The sequence below is a fragment of the Typopeltis vanoorti genome, chromosome 15 (assembly GCF_054136105.1).
Source record: "Typopeltis vanoorti isolate ZY-2024b chromosome 15, IOZ_Tvanoo_1.0, whole genome shotgun sequence".
In the NCBI taxonomy this organism is placed as follows: Eukaryota; Metazoa; Arthropoda; class Arachnida; order Uropygi; family Thelyphonidae; genus Typopeltis; species Typopeltis vanoorti.
Genome location: NC_143563.1, coordinates 93,698,832 through 93,714,948, shown reverse-complemented (window position 1 = coordinate 93,714,948; position 16,117 = coordinate 93,698,832). Strand labels below are relative to the sequence as shown.

General features: G+C 31.5%; 1 long non-coding RNA gene and 1 pseudogene across 1 annotated transcript in view; one reads left to right on the top strand and one right to left on the bottom strand.

Annotated features, from left to right (window-relative positions):
* Positions 1-3,838: 3,838 nt before the first annotated feature.
* LOC150098988 (uncharacterized) overlaps positions 3,839-16,117 on the bottom strand; it is a 188,820-nt gene continuing 176,541 nt past the window's right edge. Inside the window, exon 4 of the long non-coding RNA XR_016549443.1 lies at positions 3,839-3,933. This is a non-coding gene — a long non-coding RNA (uncharacterized LOC150098988). The remainder of the gene's footprint in view (positions 3,934-16,117) is intronic.
* Positions 14,652-15,270, top strand: LOC150098989 (casein kinase II subunit beta-like; annotated as a pseudogene).

The following is a 16,117-nucleotide window of genomic DNA, read 5'->3' as shown; positions in this document are numbered from 1 at the left end:
CTAATCAGGGTAACAAATAGCAATGCTGTAGCCAATGAAGTTTTAACTGAGGCTCGGCTATTGCCGTTACGCAGCCATGACTGGAGCTTTTTAGCTCAATAACATTCCATCCACACAGATTATCTTCATTCAGATGACGGGATAAAGAGTCAAGGACTCAGTCCATCGCCCAGTTCTTTTAAGAACTTAAGGTAATTGTTTGTATTTGCCCGATCTGTGATTGAATACTTCCTGGAATGTTTTTGCTATGTCGCGTATATATATATATTTCTTGATGGCTAGTGTAGCAGTTCTTAATCTTAATATTAATATATTGAAGGGCTGCTAAGGAATATGTGAAAAATATAAACTCCTTCTGGTTTTGTTTGTCCAAATATTGCAGTGCTGTGTTAATGGCTATTAATTCTGCATGGTATGAGTTGCATCCAATACTGTTAGTTGTTTTTAGTTCTATATCATGAGAGCTATAGATGAGTACGCCACTCCCAGAATTTCCATTTGGATTTTTGGAGCCATCTGTGTAGATCTTTATTGAGTCAGGTCCATATTCCATTATTTTTGAAAGGGCTAATAATCTCAAGATTTCAGAGTTTTCTAGGCTTTTTTTCTCATGTTTTCCTATTTCAGAGTTGATAACTATATTTTTCCTATCTTGAGTTGGAGGAAATGCTGGGTAGTCGGCTATTTTATTTGGACAATTCAAGGGAATTTTATTTTCTATGATTTCATGCATTGTTGATTTTTTCTTTATTCTGTTTGTTGGTTTCCAGTTTTTAAAAAGTTCACTTGTTCTATGATGTGCAAAGTTGACTCTTTTTTTCTACAAATTTGATAAGATTTTCTTGCCACCTAATTTTTAAAGGAACAACGTTGGATTCGAATTCTGCTATTTTTCTAGGAGTTGTATTCCTTAGTCCACATATGATTTTAGCTGCATTTTTCTTAATTTTTATAAACTTGTCTAAACTGGTTTGTGATGTTTGCATCCAGATTTGCGAAACATATTCCATTATGGGATGGATAATGTGAGTTTTAAGTTTTTAGCATCGGCTCCCCACTCTTTACCTTAAATACTTTTCATGATATTTAGTCTTCTTTTTGCTCTGATTGCAACATTGTTGATATATTTATTAAAGCTTAGCGATGGATCCAGAGTAACTCCAAGGTATTTGGGGTTTTCATTAAATGTAATTAGTTGACTGTTTAGCTTAATCTTTGGTCTCCACTTTCTGAGGTGGTTATTAATAATAAAAACAGATTTCTGATTTAGTAGGGTTAATTTTGGTTTTCACAGTATATAGCTAAACTTTCAATGGCTTTGTTTAAGTGACCGTCTGCTGTTTCTAGGTTGTTGTGAGCTGAGAATAGGACCAAATCATCAGCAAACATAGTTATCTTTTTCACCCCTTATAGACAAATGGTTAATTGCTTCAGTTATAATCTCCATCAACTTAAGGCTATGAGACCGGTGTAGCTGATTGAAGTTTCATTTCCGTTTTCTTTCAGTAGTGGGGGAGGACAGGGGTAAATTATAATAAATAAATGATAGGAAATGTACAATAAGACAAAGGTTGAAGATAAAGATTAATTACGTGAACTTAAATTCACATTTTATGCAAATTTATTCCACCCTTCATAAGGATGTTCAGAAATATAAAATACTTTATATTCAACTTCTTCGGGTACTGAATGTTTATAAAATGTTTTGCAGGTTAAAGTAAATCAGATTTATCTACTTAGCTCTTTGTTTATAAATCTTGATTAAACCGAATTTTTTCTTAAATATAGCAATTTGTCTTATCTTTCGAATTCACTGGTATTATTCTTTCTCATTAACGTCTTGCATTCTCCTTGTTTTTATACTTCGAGTTTACTCTTCATATAAAGTCAGAAAATATACGCGACTAAAATTATGATAATTTGAATAATCTCTGTATTAAATTAGTGAAAAGTCTATTCAGTATCTTCGAAGTTGGTATTTGGCTTATCTGAAAAATGTCAGTGAATTTAGATGATTTTACACAATCACTACATCGTAGAATTTTGTGAAAGAGAATACCCCTTGAGAAATTCTGTAGGGAATTTCGGTGTTAAGAATCTCGACAGTTTAAGAAGGTATTTTTGAGATTTGCAGATAGAATATTTTTTTTACATTGCTTTTTCGGAAGTACTATTATAAGTATTGCTATCCGAAAGTAGAAACAGCCCAGAAAAAAGGGAAGGAAGGAGCCAATGTCTTAAAATAAGACAACAACAAAACATAATACATTTTACTTAGTATGTTTTGTAATATTTATCGCGATAAATATCCTTAAACATACCGAAGCATAGTAGCATATTTTATTAAGATAAATATCTTACAGCAAAGGGAAACGAAAGAATTTTTAAGGCTGCGAAAAACATTGAATACAAATCCCCCCCAAGCACCCCCCCCCCTTTTTTTTTGTAGGTAAAAGAGTTACGTCCAAGTAACTGTTTTCATAAATAATGGCAAATGTATGTCGATACCTAATATAATAAAGTTTTACAACAATGAATTTATTCGTAATAATGTGATGGTTATAAATGCAAATAAAAACAATGGCCCTGATCGTTGCATTTAAATATGACTTTTAAAATAACGCGAATCCCTCGAAATGATAATGAACAAAAAAAAAGCTACTTTTTTATTTGAATTAGTTTTATGAACTAATAACTAATTTATGAATATTTATGAATTCCCTGAGTAAGAAACTGGTTGTTTAAATGAAACAAAATGTAAAGTAAAAATATACACAATTTGAAACGTTGGGAACGTCATTTGTGCTATATGTCGTTAAAAATGGGAAAAATATAGATAAATTAAGCATAAGATAGTGTCAATGATAAAAAAAATATATATTAATTATACTATAAATGCAGGAAATGTCTTGTATGTTATTAACAATAGATTTGCATAAAATCCACTTACGCTTTTTAAAAGGAATTCAAATTTCAATATTCAGGTGGATATAACTTCTCTTTGTATCATCACTGCAACACACATAAAAATAACTACAACTACATTCTTTCAACGCTAAAAATTCCCCGTATGAAATTTTTGCTTCCTACACGATGCGCAGAAAGTAAAGCACTTAGAATGGAATGCTGGCAAACCTCGTTTAAGGGGGGTGAGGTATCACCTTCTTTTACAGCAGTAAGAATCTAAATTAAGTTCTTATGTTGATCATACAATGGAGCAATTTAAAATCGCATATCAAATTTTACGCGTAAAACTCAAAGAATAAAAAATAAACAATGAAATGAGCAAAAATGTGGGAACTTGCATTGACAAAAGGACATTGTTGAAATTAGCAATTTAATGAAATTCAAACAATGATATACGTAGTTCGAACAATATTGTCTAGTCAACAATATTGTTGGCTAAACAATTAAAATGGAATACAAGAGAACACAGTTTAGCTGAATGTTATTAATTAAACTATCTTTAGATTTATTCATTAATGATTGTATGAAGTTAATGCTGCCTTTTTTTTTATCAGTATCTTCATTGTGAATAGCAATGCATATGACGTGTTTATGGACACATCAATAAATCCATTCCTTGAACTGTTTGTTCGCGATATTGGATATTTTTCATGCAGATAGATTCCTTAATATTTACATTTAAAATCAGAGTGAAACAACGAGTGAATTTAGAATGCCACAGCGAGTTTGCGGGATTTCAATGAGAAAATGTTTAGCCTCGTATCAATCTATTGTAGACCGGGTATAATATCAATAGAATACAATAATAATCATGGATAGAAGGAAAGAATTTCTTTATCGTTTATTTAAGGTTCGACACATCTGAATACAGGAATTAGTAAAAATTTTATTTACTATAAAAGAATCTCAAGAACATTCTAGATTTCCTTTAAGTGCTTCACATTCAGTATTCTTAGCCGCTTGAACCTGCAAGAAAAAAAAAAAATAATAACTCATACTAAAGAGGTCCAGCATTTTTGAAAAATATTTATCTGTTCAACATCTTAATAAATTGTTTGTTATAAACACATTCATTAAAGAGAGGAATTGACTCAAACACACTTGGCTTCAATTATGAATTGTATTTTAATGATTCTTGATGCGTTAAGATTGTTACAGTAATTAATACAGCAGGAAAATTTTAAATGAAAAGCAACAGCTCACAACTGAATTGATATTAATTCAACACTTAAAATTCTACATAATTAAGGTAGATTGCATAACGTCATTGTTGTTTAAAACAAAGAACAAGAATAGTTTTAAACAATGACAGTCAAACAATTATAATTGTGATTATTAGTGTTGTTATTTCTGAAGCTACGTAAATAAATTAATTAGAAGACATTAGTAAGATCAAATAGATTACATTTTCGAATTAAAATATATTATCGTATTTAGTATTCTGCAGTGTTAAAAGTTTAATCACCTGACCAAGGTAACTGACTGAATTGGCGATAAATTTATATCAATTTATTTTATCTTATCTTACTGTAGCTATTTCAGGCATTTTAGACACAAAATTATTCCACTTTTTTTAAGCCATTCACCTGATTTCACTTGACACGACTTTTTTTTCCCTTTCATTCTGTCAAAGGTCTTGACCCTTCACAAAAATTACCAACCCCTAGAGAGGCTCCCTCTTTTTTTCCTGCACGTAAAAAACTCTATAAAGTGACGGCATGTTCACTGAAGCAAAACTGAAAAGAGTCATAACAAAAGGGGCCCTTCGTGCACGTGTCATCTCTGGGGGGGGGGGGGGGGGGGTCCCTACCCTCACAATGCACCCACTTGGATAAAAAAAAAAGCTTGGGAAGAACAACGATCCGATGTATATGTGTGTGTTGCAGACTTGATAGCAGGGGAAAAAATGGGGAGTCTATTAGGTTCAAAAAAAGCATACACAAGGCGCGCGCGCGCTATCAGGGTAATACCTCTAAAATTACACCGCATTCACCCTTATGGGGGGGGGGGCTATAAAAAATTGGATAATATAGTAATTTGTGAAACCGCTGAAAATTAGACAGGTACAGGCTTGCGATGAGGGAATTTATTTAAGGTTAAACAGATATTTTTACCGTTAAAAGTTTTGAATGATATTTTTAATATGTCTCTGATATTAGATTTCGAATTTTGTTTTTAAAAGAATTAATGAATTAAATTATGGAGATAAAACTCAATGAGTCCTTGGACTCCCTGGAGGTGTCACATAATAATAATAATAATAATAATAACAATAATAATAATAACAACGAGGCATTGGAACACAAAAAGACAACAAAGAACGTGTAATAAAATAAATTTATAAAAGAATTAATTATTTTCTATGAAATAATTTATAAACAATAATGTTTTATTCAAAAATTAATTTCTAATTAAAAATTTTAGTATTTCAACTTGATTTTATATTAGATATTCAAACAGGAATTTATTTTTTCTATAAAGAAGAAATAAATAATTTTATTAATCTAATCATCGATTTAGGATGGGTTAATCGACCGTGAGATGCGGTGATTAATTAATAATAAATACCCTTTGGAGGGTAATGGATGGTAATGCTGTAGACAATGAAGTTCTAACTGAGGCTCGGCTATTGCTGTTACCTTCCTGCCATGATCAGAGCTTTAATTTAATAGCTCAAAAACACCTTATCCCTACACTGTCCTCTACAGATAACGGGGAAGATGAAAAGCATTCTTGCTTCGCCCCTTTAAGCCAGTCCTTATAAGGACTATAAGGTCATCGATTTACTATTACCATAAAAAAGTTTTTTTTTCTGATTTATTACTTTGTACTAACAATAAAGGTCAATTTCCTAAGAATGAAAGCAAAATTATTAGTTGCTTGTTTACATTGCAACAATATTTAATAGCGCTAATTATTAAATGAATTTCTAATAATACAAAATTATGGAAAGGGGGAATGAAAAGTTACCGTTTTAACCCAATGAATGTTATTTAAATACTTTACAAGCGAAACTTCTCTACAAAGATTGATACATATTAGAAATATTCATTGCGCTTATGAAACGACTCCGAGGATTTGGCAATCACAGCTTACGTTAAGGATTTATATGGACTAGATCTTCCAGTAAAATAGTCAAAGAAGGTGAAACAAGGGGGTAGCTAGGATGAAAATCATCTACATGAGAAAACAATTAGGAGTTAGCAAGTCCGGAAAGGATCAATGAGTTTGGTCTTTGCTTTATAATTAGAGAAGTCAGTCTGAGTTCCTGTTTGAAGGTGAAGTAATAAGGGAAAGGAAACAGGCAACGTCCAAGGATAAAGTCGGTTGCCTCACTTCAAAGAAACCGTCTTTTTGGTAGCTTTCCATCAGTTAATTTGCTGATCGAAGAAGATAATGTATTAGAAAGTTACAGCCAGAGAAACATGCGTCCTAAAATAGATCGTCTAAATGACGGTAGGACTTGAATTTCTGTAATGATCTTGAAGAATTATTTGTAAAACTCAATTACTTTACGTTCGTTCAAGAATTACTGAGATTTTCAATGACGGAGTGCTTGGATAGTGAATGACAAACTATACTGGTTTAATTAATTAATTAAATCACAGGTAGTAGGTTCCAAAATAAAATTAATGGAAACAAATGATTAGACACAGAAGAAAGCGGAAAATAAAGACTGCATTTCTGGGTTTTTTTTTGGTTTTTTTTACTAATCTGCTTCTCTCTCTCTCTCATTAATGTTTAAATACTTAGATGAATAATTATAACCGACTTTTCAATTGAAGGTGGGTTGGCCGGTCTTATACGGATGACTTTTTCCACCGGTAGATCTCGTGTTTTTCAACTTGCAAAATATGCAAATTAACCAAAAGAACACACTCAATTAACATTCATAAATCTAACGTGCAGGTAGAATTAACTGCCCTATCAGAGCACTAATTAGATTTCCAAGAAGCCAAGTTACTTGGCAGTGAGAGACTATTAAGGACGCAAAGAAAATGGGAATGGAAACTTCCATTCAAATTTTCCCTGGGAAGGCAAGAAAATATTCAATCCTAAAGAAGTCTTTATTTTTAATTTGTTGAAGACTAACAAAAGTCGACTGGTTTTGCACCACAAAAAATAAATAAATAAATCATCCCTTAATCCCTAAACTTAAAAATCGAGATGTCACCACTCACACGCTCAAACTGTCCATTCCCTTATTCTCTTCCCTTTACTAGTCATGAGCCTCCCCCCCCCCCCCCCGAGTAGTTTTATATTCCTTTACGATAGAACCCTTTCTCTAGCGACCGAGTGTGCCCTACTTTTAGCTTCGTTTTTCTTTTTCTTTATTCATCATCTAATGTTCCCAACAGTCTTTTCTTATGCTGTTTAGAAGAGGTCCATTCTCCTGCTGCTTCACTTCCATTGATCTTTTAAAAAAAGGTTGTCTCGTATGCTCTCCTTTTACCAATTTCTTCTGCTGTATGTTAAGGTGAAAAGAAACTGGTATTAGTTCTCAGGAACACGCTACAAATGAAGGAGTTAGTGGAGATACCGCAATGGAATTTTTTTGTGCGTGTGCTATTTCCAAGAAAGAGTTCAAAGAGCATTTGCTAGAACGCAAATGTGACTTTCCCACAGGAGTTTATTTTGTCCGCCTATCTTAAGAAAGATAAATGCATTTGTATGATTAAAAAAGAAAAATAAAACAAAGGGTTCTATTTTCCCTTTAATTTCGTTCGTTTATTTAATTTAACTGTAAGGTAAATAAATAAGGTTTTTAAAATAAAAGCAAGTGACTTAATAAAAAAAAAAAAAAAAAACTCGTACTTAGTGGAATGGCTTCGTGTTTAGCAAGTCAATAAATATTCCCCCATTCTTGCTTCGATCTTTCAGTTATCTCAACAAACTTTAAGTAAAGATGGCGCTGCGGAAGCTCTTTGGGAGGTGAACGTTCGCAACAAACTACAGCAGATTTTTTTTCTTTGATCTCATCGCCATCTTTGTTGAGAGAAGATTCTTTACGTGGTGTTTTATCACCCAAATAAAAATACGAAGCATATTTTTAATATCCTTACTGAAAGAACTATTCAATTTAAAGAAAACATTTAATATTTAGCAATACTGAAATAGTTCACTCATACGAACATCCATGAAATTTAAAAAAAAAAAATCCATCACGAACATTGTTTTAAAAATATAATCACAGAAACATACGATTATTTCGTCGATTGTTACGTCATTGTTCATTATTATGACGTATCACTCAACAGGACTTCCATTGTTGCGTCACTCACAACGTGTAATCTTTGACTCGCGAAAATATTTGTCGTTTTTGAGTTATTCCTTGTGTACAACATGTCGGCACTGAATATCGATTCAGTTGAATGTTGAAAACAGCTAATAGAAGTTACCCATTATTTGGGGGTCAACATTTTAAGCTAGAGTATCATGGAAGGTATGGATCCAATTATAGAAAAAAATATATTTTTATTTGTTTTTGTTCTTTCTCATAATGCCTACATTCCTAAGACACAAAATTCGAAATATTAATTTATTCTGTCGTTATTATTCAGTTAAATTCATTTGTAAAATACAAAGTGTTTTTAAATTACGCTGGTTGTGGTCTTTTCCGGTACTGAATGACAACTGGAAGTTGTGAATAGCTGAAAATCATAAAATAAAATTGTAGCGAATTATTTTTAATACATTACATCATTTTTCATGAAGATTGACCAACTGTAATTATTCGTCTGCTCTCAGTTGCTAAGCAACATCAACAATGAACTTAACACTTGAATGAAATTCTCCATAATAATGAAGAAAAAATATTGTGTGCAGATTCGTTTCCGAGGTGAATTCTCCACAATTTCAGGTTTAGTTTTTTTCACCAAAGAGAAGAAAGTGGATAACTGTTCATTGTTGGATCACGGGATGAGTATAAAGATGCTGATTAGTGAGCACATACATTCTTTTGTTAATATTCAACATCGTAAAAATAAAAGACGATGCTATACTGATTACAGAGGCTCTAACACAGTCAATAAATAACATAAAATAAACGAGAGGAAATACTACAGATGTTGAACTCTTTAACTTATATTTAAAGAAAGATTTATTATAAAGCAATGGTAAAGTAAAAATAAAAGAATCGTTTTTCAATTGGACGTGGGAATAAAAACAATAATGGACTACAACAACGAATGTGTTCAACAAATTATACAATCACCTAAACAATGATATGTTTTTACGTCTGCATAGCTTATACTGCATTGTTGCCAGTTTAATTGTTATTCAAAACATATGTGAAAATTTTCTTTCTTGTCATACAGTTTTTTATCTTCATAATCTCTCTCCCAGCAGTTTTTCCTTCTTTTTCTCAGCAGTTTTCAAATTCCAATTATTTTTCTCATTTTCATTTTTTCATTTTAATATTCGGTCTCTCAATATTTTTTTTCATTCTTTCTTTTCCTCAGCTTTCTTTTGTGTTTGTATGTGTGTGTGTGTGTGTGTGTGTGTGTGTGATCCATCTCACGCACAGTATCAACATTCCTTCTTCAACATTTTTGCATATTTTTTTATCTTTCTTTCTATCTATCTAGAATAGGCAGGTTCAGATTGCTTTTAAACCAGTACATTCGAAGTGGAAGAATTACATTAGGGTGGAATATGAAAGGAAATTTACCCTTAACAGCAACAACATTAATAATGCAAAAAGTTCTCAAGTTTTTGTTGTACTTATGAGATATAAAATTTAAAAAAAAAAGAAAGAAAGAAACTAATTTTTTCTTGAAAACTTAGCGAAGTTAAACAAACGTTGTACTGGGTAGAAGAACGAGTTCAAACAAATAAAGAGAATCGGTTTTTATTAGTTCAAATAAAAGCTGAGGCTGAACATCGAAATGAACAAGAAGACCCGTGGAAGTTTTCTTTTATTTCCTCTTTATTCTTAATTCTTGTTGTTGGTTAAGAGTCAAATCCTTTTTTTTTATTGTTAACCTTCGTATTTCGCTTTTTCTTTCACCCATATTGTCGTTTTAAAACATTCTAGTTGTCATTCAAACGTATTTGGAACAATCTTTTCTCTTGATATTTCTATTTCTCCTCCCTTTTTAATCACTCTCTCTCTCTCTCTCTCTCCCCCCCCCCTCTCTATGAAATATATTTCTGTTTCTCACATCTTATGAATACATACCTTGATGGACCTCTGTTTCACTCAGTATTTCTCCATGAGTGCAGGTCACAAAGATGCCTCCAATGATCTCGATCTTGAACCTCTCTCTTCCATGTTATCCCCATAGATTTCACTAGTGGATCTTCCCATCTTGTAGGTGGTCTTCCTGGTTTTCTCTTTATTCTTGGTTGCAAGTTGAGTATTCTATATGTCCATCTGTTATCCCAGAGTCTAGCTATGTGACCTGCCCATCTCATCTTGCTTTCATATACTGCAGTTACCACATCTTTTATGCCTGATCTCTTTCTTAGTTCCGTGTGTCTAACATGTTCCATTCTGCTGATGTTACAAATCCTGCGTTCTATTGTTGCACGCTGAGTTATTCTGAGAGTCTCTTCTTCTTTTCTTGTCGTGTTCCATATTTCTGATCCATGTTTGAATGATGGAAGAATGTCACTATTAAATAGTTTTGCCTTCGCAGAGATGTCAAGATTTGGATCAGTAAGCGTTTCTTTTAGTCTGTTGAATGATGGCCATGCAGCTTTCTTTCTTTTTGCTAGTTCTTCAGATAAATCATTATTCATTTTTATTGTTTGCCCTAAGTATTTGTAGGAGTCAACTTGTTCTATAGGGATGTTATCAATACATAGGTGACTATCACTTGTGTAGATGTTTTTGATCCATTTTGTTTTTTCTAGATTTCATTTCTAAGCCTATCTTACTGCTGTTTGTATATATATATTTTTTTTCACCAGTTTCTTCTAGGTCTTTGGGGTTGTGGGATATCAGTACTAGATCATCGGCAAACATTAGGATTTGTAGTTTTTCACCATCGATGCTTATTCCTCCGTTTAGGTCTATTTTTTTTCCATCGTCAGGCTAGTCACCTGACATGGAGAACATAATTCTATTTTAAGCTGACAGAAAAAGGTAATCGCAATGAATCTATGGAAAATGACCCTGGAATGGAAAAGGTAAAACGAAAACGGAAACGACAAAATATAATACACATAGCAAACTGGAATGTAAGAGGAATATCATACAAAGAAATAGAATTAGGCCAAATATTAAATGAAAGAAATTTTAAAATAGCAGTAATCACTGAAACAAAAAAGAAATTAAAAGGAACCGTGAGAACCGAAAATTTTAATGTGATATACAGTGGAGTCGACAGAGACCAAAGAGCACAAGCAGGAGTTCACGATTTGGATTCATAACTCCCTTTCAAAACAGTTAAAACGTTATAAATTATGGAATGAAAGAATAATAGCAGCTAGAATAAAAATAGATAGAGGTTATTTAACAATAATTGTTTTATATGCCCCAGAAGAAGGAAGTGAACAGGATAATATTGCATTTTATAATCAGCTACAAAATATTTATAATAAAATAAATAAAACAGATTATGTAATTTTAGCAGGAGACTTAAATGCAAGAATTGGAAACACGAAAATTAATAACAGTATAGGAATATATGGAATACTCTAAACAGGAATAGCAAAACATTGATTGACTTTGTAGTTTATAATAACCTAAAATAATGAATTCTTTCTATAAACATAAAGACATACATAAATATACTTGGGCAGCAAGAGGATGGAAATCAATATTAGATTATTTTATCTTAAATGAAAAGACATCAAAGTTTTCGTTAGATGTTAGCGTTCACAGAGCCATGAAATAAGCAGTGACCACTTCCTTGTTAAAATAAAATTAAGATTACCACCTAAATGGCTACAAGTAACAAGAACAGAAAGAAAAATTGAAAAATTGAAACATTTGTTTATAAAACTAGACTATTGAATGACACAAATGTACAATGGCTATATTGAACAAAGAATTAACCAATATCTAGATAAAATAAAACAAAATGAAGAAATAGAATGGCTTAATATAAAAACGATACTAAATGCAGCAGCAAATGAATGCTTAGGAAAGACCAAAAAATTCAATAAAAGGAAAACACTGAAGACATGGGATGATACAATCAAAATGAAGAAAGAAGCCTATCATAAATGGTTAAGCAGTAAAAGATTAGAAGATGAAATAGAATATAAAAGAATAACAGCCATAGCTAAAAGAGAAGTCAGAAAAAGACATAGAGAATCATGGAACAAATTTGTTTCTAATTTAGAACATGATTTATATAAAATAAGACCCAATGTATATAAGATTCTGAAACACTTAAATGCAGATACCAAAGAAAACATAAAATTAAACACTGAATTGAAATTAGAAGAATTTCTAAATTACTACACAGAGTTGTGGACAGATGAATATTTTAAAAAAAGACAACTGGCAAACATTTAATGAAAATGAAAAGGAAATAACTAAAGAAGAATTAGAAATCAGCCTGAAAGAAACAAGAAACTGAAAATCACCTGGAGAAGATAAGCTAGGTTCAGAACTATATAAATATGCAGGAACAAGATTCAAAGAAAGACTCCTATTATTTTAAAATAAAATCTATTCAACTGGTATCCCCCCAATAGAATGGAAAAAAGCAATTGTGATTCCTATCTTTAAAAAGGTAGTAGAGATGACCTTAAAAACTATAGAGGTATCCGTATACTAAATTCCTGTTACAAAATATGTAGCAAAATTTTAAATAGCAAACTAATGAAATATTCCGACAACTTTATTTTAGAAGTACAGAATGGATTTAGAAAAGGACGATCATGTATAGACCCAGCCTTTTGCCTAAAATTAATAATAGAGAAAAGAAGAGAAAACAATTTAGAAACACAAAATGCATTTATAGATTTTGAAAAAGCATTTGACAAAGTTAAAAGAAACATATTATTTAACATATTAAAAGAAAGATAAATACTAAATAATATCCTAAAAGCTATCACAAGTATATATGAAAATAATCAAATACAAATAAGATTAAATCACGAGCTATCATATACGAGAGAGATAAGCCAAGGGGTCCGACAGGGATGTCCCCTCTCAGCAACTCTTTTTAATATCTACTTAAATGAAATAATAATAAAATGGAATAAAAATTTCCATCAAGGTATTAAACTTTCTCCTACTGTGAACTTATACACACTCCTTTTTGCCGAATACCAAATAATTATCACAAATTCTGAAGATAACTTACAGAAAGGTACTTCAGATCTAAATGAGATAGCCAAAGATTATGGTATGATAATATCAACAGAAAAATCAAAAACTATGGCCTTTAAAGGACAAGATCCAGCAAGAACTGAAATAGTAGTAGATAACAAGATCTTAGGACAGGTGAATTCATTTAACTACCTAGGATGTATGATCACATATGAAAATGATAAAGATATAAACGTAAAAATTGCAAAATATTTAAAAATAACAGGTGTAATTAACTCTATATTTAAACCAAACCTAGTTCAAAAGCAAACCAGACTAAAAGCATACAATACATTAGCCCTACCAGTTTTAATGTATGGAAGCGAAATCTGGACAATAAAATAAAAAGACAAACAAAGATTAACAACAGCAGAAATGAAGTTTATGAGAAAAACTGCAAAGTATACCCTATTTGATCACAAAAGAAACGAAGAAATTATGAAAGAATTAAACCAGGAATTAGTAATAGAAAAAATTAAAAAATATAAACATAAATGGATGGAACACGTTCAAAGAATGAAAACAGAAAGATTACCAAAACAAGCCATTAGGAAAAAGAAAACCAGAACGTCCTCTTAAACGCTTAGAAGTCATCGTCGAATCGTTTAAGAGGACGTTCTGGAACAGGCCACGCTAGGCCTAAATCCGTGATATGCATGATGATGATGATGAAGTCTATTTTTTTCAGAATGTATTCTAAAGTGCTGGTAAATAGATTTGGGAGATCACATCGCCTTGGCGGACTCTTCTCTTTATATCTACATTTATCGGTTGATCAAATAGGGTTATTTGTGTGGTCTGATTTTTGTTAATTTCTTTTATCATGTGGATGTAAGTAGGATCCACATTTATTTCCAGTGATATAACACTGAACTATATAATACTGAACAGAATCCAAAACACTCTCGAAGACAACTTATATATATATATATATATATATATATATATATATATATATATATATATATATATATATATATATATATATATATATATATATATGATAACATATTTCTCTCTCTCTCTGCGAATGTTTTTATCCCTCTCTTCCTTATATTTTTCTTTCGTTTATTATATTTTATTTTGTATCATTATCTTTTACCTCCCTCTTTTTCTCTATATGAATCTCTTTCTCTGAATGATTCTGACGTTAGTACGCATGCTCGTAGAGTTGGTAATTCTATGATAAAGTAAAAATAAAAAAATCGTTTTTCAATTAGACGTGGGAATAAAAACAAGAATGAAATACAACAACGAATGTGTTCAACAAATTATACAATCATGTAAACAATGATATGTTTTTTACGTCTGCATAGCATGTACTGCATTAGAAGCTTGGCATGCTTCTAATCTAGTTTGCGCTAACTTTTGATTTAGACGTATTTGCAAAGACTATGATGGACAGAAAGTTACAATGAGTTCTTCAGATGAAGGTGCTTGGATTTCTTGGTATTGTACTCTTCGAGGAAATGAATATTTTTGTAAGGTTGATGAAGATTATATTCAGGATAAATTTAATCTCACAGGTCTTAGTGAAGTCATTTCTCACTTTAGATTTAATTTTGGATTTGGCCAAAGATGATGACCAGTGTGAGAATCCAAATCAAAATGATCTCTTTGAACAGACAGCTAAGATGTTATATAGTCTTATCCATGCAAGGCATATTTTAACATCTAGTATTGAAAAGATGCTTGAGAAATAAAAAGCTGGGGATTCTGGATATTGCCCACGAGTCTATTGTGAGAAGCAATCAATGGGATTATCACATGTCCTAGGACAAGGTCTAGTCAAATTATACTACTCTAAATGTGCAGATGTTTACCATCCACAGTTTATCGCTCTCAAACTATAGATGGTGCTTATTTTGGTACTGGATTTCCTCATGTTTTTTATGATGCATCCAGAAGCAAAACCTAGAAAACCAAGCACTCAATTTATACCTTGATTATATGGATTTCAAATTCTCCTTAAAGCCTACCAGTTACAACACCAGGCAGGACATCGTCTAAGAATTCCATCAAAGGCTGTTTAACGATAGAAATTAGTGAATGTTTGTCATGTATGTTGTCAAATTCACTGCCATCTGTTCCATCAGAATCACAACTTTATAATGATTCATTGTAGGTAGTCAGTTTTTATACAACCCATATTGTGCATAAAGTGCTACTGTCATGTATAGGAAATGCTACATTTGTTAAAATGTCTTTAATGTAAAATATCTAGGTCTATAAATTCATATATTTTTACTATAAATTTTTATAAGTACCTACAGATTAAAGACATTTTTATGCAGCGCTTAATGTAATGAGATGCACGTTTGAACTAAGATTAATCCAAAAATAATATGAATGGAGCAAAAATACAATAGATGAATTGCTCAAAAACAGAAGGGGTGAAAAGAAAGAAAATAAAATTAAGTGCAAATTTAAAATTAGGTTGTAAAATACAAACTAAAGCCAAACTAGTTTGTCACATAATAATGCACGTAGTCCTGATAAATTCTCCTTATATGGATTTGATTTCCGAATATTTCGTGAAAGTGCTTAATGATAATATTTTAAACATGTTTCATGGTTCAGCATTTAAATTCTTAATTACTTTACAATTGTCATACAGTACTTAAAAATGTACATGCAGGTTAGCATTTTTCAGCATTTGAGATATTTATTTACATGATTCTACATTGTCGTGAATATATGGCTTTCTCTCATTCCTTTCACTCAATGAATATATCTAGCATTCTCTCTCTCTCTCTCTTTCTCAACAATATCTGTCGATTTCTTTACTTATCCTTCATTTTTATATAATTATCTCGACTTCCGGCTATGTTTGAATTTCTTTCTCTCTCTCCTTTTTCTCTATCTGTCTTTCATTATACT